General features: G+C 39.2%; 1 long non-coding RNA gene across 1 annotated transcript; it reads left to right on the forward strand.

Moving 5' to 3' along the window:
* The first annotated feature begins 1,419 nt into the window (after nt 1-1,419).
* On the forward strand, nt 1,420-4,144 carry LOC135511744 (uncharacterized). The gene is made up of 4 exons (XR_010451309.1): nt 1,420-1,718; nt 2,597-2,652; nt 3,217-3,378; nt 3,748-4,144. It is a non-coding gene; the product is annotated as an uncharacterized LOC135511744 (long non-coding RNA).
* The last annotated feature ends 3,733 nt before the right edge of the window (nt 4,145-7,877 follow it).

Consider the following 7,877-nt stretch of genomic DNA (forward strand, 5'->3'; position numbering starts at 1 on the left):
AAAGCAGAAAAAGGGAGCAAGAAAAAGATAGCTCATGACCAATCCAGAAACCGGATAAACATTGGAATTAATTTTGAAAGGTGGAAGAGCGACGCCGAAATGGCCACCATTCTAATGGACTGGTAACATTAGGTAATTGTTGTGATGTGTTTTTAGCCTGCTAGCTACGTTAGCTGCTAACGTTAGTGTGTTTAATGTAAGGAATCTAATGATAGCCTCATGTAGTTACACTGCATAAACCCCACAAGATGCATAATGCCTTTATTTCAACTAGCTAACATTAGCTAGCTAAAGCTAGCTATTCAGATTGTTGATGTGATTAAATTTTATTTGTCACATACACGTGTTTAGCAGATGTTATTGCGGGTGTAGCAAAATCCTTGTGTTTCTAGCTCCAACAGTGTAGTAATATCTAAACAAGTAATATCTAACAATAAACACAAAAGTAAAGGAATGGAATTAAGAATATATTAATATTCAGATGAGCAATGTTAGAGCGGCATAGACTAAGATACAGTAGAATAGGACACAATGCAGTATATACATATGATTAATGCGGTGACTATTGTTCCAATTAATCAAGTGGCCAGTGATTTAAAGTTGACGTATACAGTGGTTCCTCCTTGAAAAGCGGTGTCATACTGCGGCACACCTTGCGGACTGTCGCAGCATTCTGTGGCACATCATTTAATTGTCAGACATTTTTTCTGTTAATGCAAGTTAGTGCCAGTTTGACCACCAGAGGGCATCTTTGAGAAGCATTCCTTAGTCTTCCATGTTGGCATTACCAGAGACGGGGAGGGCACGCGGAAAACCGGGGTTCAATACCCTGAAGGGGAGGAAGCAGTAGGCTGTCCTTGTAAATAAGAATGTGTTCTTAACTGATTCCATGTGTGTTATTTCATAGTTATGACCTATTCACTATTATTTTACAATGTAGAAAATAGTCTAAATAAATAAAATCCTGGAATGAGTAGGTGTCCAAACTTTTGACTGGTACTTGCACTATTTTTATGTTTGGAAAAATAACGTTCCCAAAGTAAACGGCCTATTTCTCAGGGCCAGATGCTAGAATATGATTAGAATATGATTAAGATAGAAAACACTCTAAAGTTTCCAAAACTGTCAAAATATTGTCTGTGAGTATAACAGAACTCATATTGCAGGTGAAAACCTGAGGAAAATCAAACCAGGAAGTGGCTTCTATATTGAAAGCTCCATGTTCCATAGCCTGCCTTCGCTCCATTTAAAGGGATATCAACCAGATCCTTTTCCTATCGCTTCCTCAAGGTATCAACAGTCTTTAGACATAGTTTCAGGCTTTTATTTTGAAAAATGAGCAAGAAAGATAACATTGCGTCAGTGGATAACTGGGTGTTCACATGAGTTTTGCTTGCGCAACAGAGTGGGGCAGCCATTGTCTCTCCCTCTCCTATTGAAAAAGTGACAGTGCCAGTTGATATATTATCTATTATATATTTAAAAAACAACCTGAGGATTGATTCTAAAAAACATTTGACATGTTTCTGTGGACATTACGGATACTATTTGGAATTTTCGGCTGCGGTGTCGTGACCGCTCGAGCCTGTGGATTTTTGAACATAATGTGCCAAACAAATGGAGGAATTTTTGATATGAAATAATCTTTATGGAACAAAAGGAACATTTATTGTGTAACTCGGAGTCTCGTGAGTGAAAACATCCGAAGATCATCAAAGGTAAGCAATTAATTTTATTGCTTTTCTGATTTTCTACTTTGATGCTAGGAGTTCATAATGTTTTGTCTAGTGATCGATAAACTCACACAAACGAAGCTGTGTTTTGCTATATTGCACTTGTGATTTCATGAATATAAACATTTGTTGTAATTTTGGGGGAATTTGGCGCTCTACAATTCAGCGGTTGTTGATGAAAATGATCCTGCTAAAGGGATCCGGGTGCCAAGAAGTTAATTAATTTGATTAATATTATGGTGTTCTATTCCAAGAAAAATGAAAAGCTCTCTGGGTTTCCGTTAGGATGGAACAGAAAATATGGCGCTGTACAACGTGACGGTCGGCAGTACAGTACTGGGCTATTTAGCTAAAGACTCCCTGTGTCGTGGGGGCAGGGCACATGGGAAACCGGGGTTCAATTCCCCAATGGGTAGGAAGGAGTAGGCTGTCCTTGTAAATAATAATTTGTTCTTAACTGATTCCATATGTGTTGTGACGTCTTCACTATTATTCTACAATGTAGAAAATAGTCAAAATAAAGAAACATTCTGGAATGAGTAGGTGTATCCAAATGTGACGATCCGGAATAGGCTACAGCATAAGTGGATTGGAGGATTCTAAATTAATATCTAAGGGGTATAACATTTCCACACCCTAATTGTAGTGTAACTGAACTTTCAGTTGAGCGTACTAGCGCATTGCCTTCTCTACTAGAAGTTGATGCTGTTGCTACTGTCTGTGTACACAGTAGGACAACAGCCTCTAATGTGCTGATTTGTTTGTAGATTATAATGTTAGGAGGTTGACAGCATTTTCGGCCCAGGGCCACCTCAAACAATGCATCTAGCTATAAAATAATCACACAAACATGCATTTCTCAGGGAGATACTGGTGGAGGCAGTCTGATTTTGAGAAAACTTGTACAGCCTCAGTTAAGGTAAGAAATGCTGTATGTATTTTCTGTTATACTTAGTAATTCAATAATTATTTTGCTCGTAATCACGGAAAATAGCTAGCTATGTTTGCCTCTACATCACATATTTCCTGTCTATATAAAGCATGGATTCCTACCTAGTGTGAACTACCCACCAGAACGACTGAATGAATTTCCAGCGGTCAGTCAAGTAAACAATGGTTCATTTGCATGACATATTGGTGGACTATGGCTCATCAAGTCATAGGATGGAACGTTAGTATAACACGTTACACTGGTTACAGCACACCAACACGTCCTATGTATGTTAAGGACACTTTTGTGACTGACACTGACTTATTTGGTGCTAATGTCTCTATATTTAGCTGTAGTCAACAGAGCATTGATGGTTGAATCAATAAACGGTACATATGTTCATTATAATTTACTCATTCCATCCATATTATGTAATCAAAATCAACATTTATTTGGTATATGCACAGGATACAGCGGGGTGTTTACGGGAATAAGACATTGCGTTGTACCGGGTACTATTGAAGTAACAATTTGTTTGATCTCTTCCCACAGTGCCAACAATCCCCAAAGACTCGGACTTGTCCCTCCTGTCCCACTACCAACCAAGCAAGAGTTTCTCAAGAAACATCATCATGGGGCGGCAGGGTAGCCTAGTGGCTAGAGCATTGGACTAGTAACCAAAAGGTTTCATGTTCAGATCCCCGAGCTGACAAGGTACAAATCTGTCATTCTGCCCCTGAACAGGCAGTTAACCCACTGTTCCTAGGCTGTCATTGAAAATAAGAATTTGTTCTTAACTGACTTGCCTAGTTAAATAAAGATACATTTAATTGATCATTACCGTCAATGCTCTGTTGACTACAGCTAAATGTAGAGTCATTAGCACCAAATAAATCAGTGTCAGTCACAAAAGTACTTGTTACAAGTATTTTACCTTTTCTTGAGAAATTTTGAGAAATCAATATACAAATACATTGAGTTAGAATCAATACCATTGAAAACTTGGTTCGGGAAGGCCATTGACACTTGCGATAATAAGTGATTTCAATGCATTTTAGTGATATTGTTTTTTTCTCCCATCAGCATCAAAACTGCCGGAGTAACAGAACCATGGATGACTTGGACAACTTGCTGCACAATAAAAAATTAACACAAATCTGTCATGTAAAAATCCACGTTTTCATTTGAATTCACATTTAAAAACACTTTACAAGGTAAAGGTGACTTTTAAACTAAAAAAAATTAGATTAGATTAGCTAGAGTAGAGTTATACCTGGGAGAGAGCAAGCTGGACAGGTAAGAGGTTGGCTAGAGTAAAGTTATACCTGGGAGAGAGCAGGCTGGACAGATAACACATTAGCTAGAGTAGAGTTATACCTGGGAGAGAGCAGGCTGGACAGGTAACAGGTTGGCTAGAGTAGAGTTATACCTGGGGGGGAGCAGGCTGGACAGGTAACAGGTTGGCTAGAGTAGAGTTATACCTGGGAGAGAGCAGGCTGGACAGGTAACAGGTTGGCTAGAGTAGAGTTATACCTGGGAGAGAGCAGGCTGGACAGGTAACAGGTTGGCTAGAGTAGAGTTATATCTGGGAGAGAGCAGGCTGGGCAGGTAACAGGTTGGCTAGAGTAGAGTTATACCTGGGAGAGAGCAGGCTGGGCAGGTAACAGGTTGGCTAGAGTAGAGTTATACCTGGGAGAGAGCAGGCTGGACAGGTAACAGGTTGGCTAGAGTAGAGTTATACCTGAGTTTGTTATAGGCAGAGAGTTGTTGCCAGAATAGTTTATACTGAGAATATGTTCGATTTGTCCGTCTTTGTCAGCGACCTGTTAGTGATTTTCTGTTCAAAGTTTAAGGGCCAATTAGTCCTGCACCTGTTAATATTCTAAATAAAAGCCTCTAAGAGAGGTGAGCATCCTCAGAACATCCTGTCTGTCTCCTCACTGTCCGATCCGCCGCTTCAGTTTCTTTTTCACAGCGTAGTTCACAACCGGGTGACTTTGACCACAGATGTCTCCCTACAGGGATGGTGAACAGTTTTGAACCAGTCAGCGGTTTATGGTGTATGGTCCGCACCATTGTTTTTAGCTCACATTAACGTTTTGGAGCTCAAGGTGGTTCACCTTGCACTACGGTACATCCTCCCAATACTGAGAGTACAACATGGTCTGACAACACAACCATGGTTGCACACATCAACCACCAGGGCAGACTGAGGTCAATAGTACTGCACCAGGTAGCAACGGAGCTACTGCTTTAGGCAAGCAGACACCTTACATCCCTCGGAGCAACACACCTGCCAGGGGTGGAGAATCAGGCAGCAGACCTTCTCTCCAAACAAGGCTTTCTTTGTTCAGACTGGAGGATACATCCCACACGTATCTGGACACGATTTGGATGGGCCATCGGCGATTAGTTCGCATTGCAAGACTCAACCCATTGTTCTACAGTGGCTTCAGAAAAGTGTTCACTCCCCTAGACTTTTTTCACATTTTGTTCTGTTACAGCTTGAATTTAAAATGGATTATAATGATAATACACTCAATTACACTTTCACATTATGGGGTATTATGTTTTTTTTAAATGTACAAATTAATTAGTATTCGACTCCTTTGTTAGGGCAAGCCTAGTTAAGTTCAGGAGTAAAAATAGTCACAAAATAAGTTGCATGGACTCACTCTGTGCAATAATAGTGTTTAACATTATCCACACATACAGATAATTGTAAGGTCCCTCAGTCAAGCAATGAATTTCAACCACAAAGACCAGGGAGGTTTTCCAATGCCTTGCGAAGAAGGTCCGCAATTGGTAGATGGGTAAAAGATTTTAAAAGAGCAGACATTGCATATCTCTTTGAGCATTGTGAAGTTATTTATTACACTGTGGATGGTGTATCAATACACCCAGTCACTACAAAGATACAGGTGTCCTTCCTAACTCAGTTGCCGGAGAAGAAGGAAACCACTCTGGGATTTCACGTTGAGTCCAATGGTGCTTATTGGTCTTTTTGTCAAGCAAAACTTTTTTTGTGGAAGGTACTAAGCAGGGCGCAGACCCACTCGTGCAATCAACTTTGTTGCGATACGTCGAGTTTCCTTATAGGCCTATTTGGCAGGAATATGTGAAGCCAGCTGTGCAGTCTATTACCTGTTTTTGTTTCTGAGTTAAAAAAAAAAAAAATCAAGCATAGCTTTTCTTTATATGGTCTGAAATGTGTTCATATGGGCACAATTATATATTTAGGCTATAGCATACCAGATTTTTTGCTTTTATGAAAATAAAATAAAAATTATGTAGGAAAAAATGATCTGGTAAAACGCCGACATTGGCACATTTTGGTTAAAACAGACTGTCACATGACTATAGAAATGGAAACATTGGGATTTTAGAGACACAAAGCCCCCCCCCCCTTTTTAATAAAAAAGGGTTTTATTAAATAAAAATAAAGTATGCTAGCCATTTACTTATATGAAGGTCATGGGTCATTCAGCTGCATACCTGCATCATCGTTAATTAAGCAACAGCGTAATTGGTTCAAGGGGTACAGTTTCATCAATCATGTCTGAGAGAATGTATTACACTCCAAAATCACCAAGTCCACCATTAATCTTCTGTCATTGTAACACCTCAAACCTAATCTTTGCCATTCAAAAGGTATTCATGTATACGTTTATCAATCATTCCCCAATAGCCTACTGGTGGAGGGAGTGGGATCATCATGCTCAGGAAGGAAGAAGGCAACTTCTCCCAAACGGTTAAATCTCATTCAACCTTGTACATTTTCTCAGAATTAAACTTCACCAGACCATGTTTGTATACTAATACCCAAATAAGTGAACTTTGTTTATAGATATTGTTGAGGGAAGTGAAACTTTCTTGGCCGCTTCCTTCAGTAACATTAATACTGATTTTGTCCAATTTATCTTATACCAGGACAGCAATTTGAATTCTTCAAATGTGGATAATAAAGATAAGATTCAATTCTGAATATCTTTCATATATAGGAAATATCATCCTCATATAGTGATATGATAGTGATATGATATGAGCGGAAGAGTACTGCCTTTCAAACCTGTCAAAAGCTTTCTCATCATCTAGAGACAGCACAGCACACGGTGTGTCCAGCTGTTGTGGTTCATGTATTACATGCATTGATCAATGGACATTGTCAGCTGCAAGGTGACCTTTCATAAAACCTGACTGGTCCATGTGAACTTATCCAACTACTTTTCCATCTGTAACGCCAACACTTTTGATCTTTCCCTTTCTTTGGCAGTAGAGAGATTAATGCAGAGTTAGTCTGCTCATGAAAAAAAACCTGGTTAATGGCCGAATGAATTGACTCCAATAATACTGGTCCTAAAATGCCCCAAAAATGTAGTAACAGTTGAGGTGGAATGCCATCAGGGCCAGGTGATTTACCCTTTGTATCACCTTTCAGTGCTGACTCCGGGTCCTCTAATGAGATGGGTCGGCCTACATCCGCAGATCGCTTCTCATCCAAACTGGAGAGAAGATTTCTTTAACTCTTGGTGAAAATACTGAAATGTTCCATTAATATCCTGTGGACCAGAAAGTAAGCCTTTAGAAGTGGGTTGAATATATTCTATAGAAGTACAAGATTCCCTTTGTTTAAATTTTAAGGCGAGAAGCTTGCTTGGTTTGCTCCCATTAAAATAATAGTTCTGCCTCACTCTATGCATGACGAACTCAGCTCTCCTCCTTAATAAATCATTCAGTTCCAGTTTAACCAGCCTCAAATCAATGCTGACATTATTTTAGTAATACCTTTTCAGGTTATGTTCAAGTGATAAAACATTTTTCTCCAATAACTTGATTCTGTGATTGCTGGTTTTATTGAGGTGAAAAATATGATGTGGTTAGCCATCCATGTAAACTTTGGGTCCTCTACAGAGTCCTTTTTTAAATTTAATTTTCTAATTATTAAAAAATATACAGTGCCTTGCGAAAGTATTCGGCCCCCTTGAACTTTGCGACCTTTTGCCATATTTCAGGCTTCAAACATAAAGATATAAAACTGTATTTTTTTTCTCCAAGGTGGCTTGTGGCAAACTTTAAACGACATTTTTTTATGGATATCTTTAAGAAATGGCTTTCTTCTTGTCACTCTTCCATAAAGGCCAGATTTGTGCAATATACGACTGATTGTTGTCCTATGGACAGAGTCTCCCACCTCAGCTGTAGATCTCTGCAGT

This window comes from Oncorhynchus masou, chromosome 24, assembly GCF_036934945.1.
Source record: "Oncorhynchus masou masou isolate Uvic2021 chromosome 24, UVic_Omas_1.1, whole genome shotgun sequence".
NCBI lineage: Eukaryota > Metazoa > Chordata > Actinopteri > Salmoniformes > Salmonidae > Oncorhynchus > Oncorhynchus masou.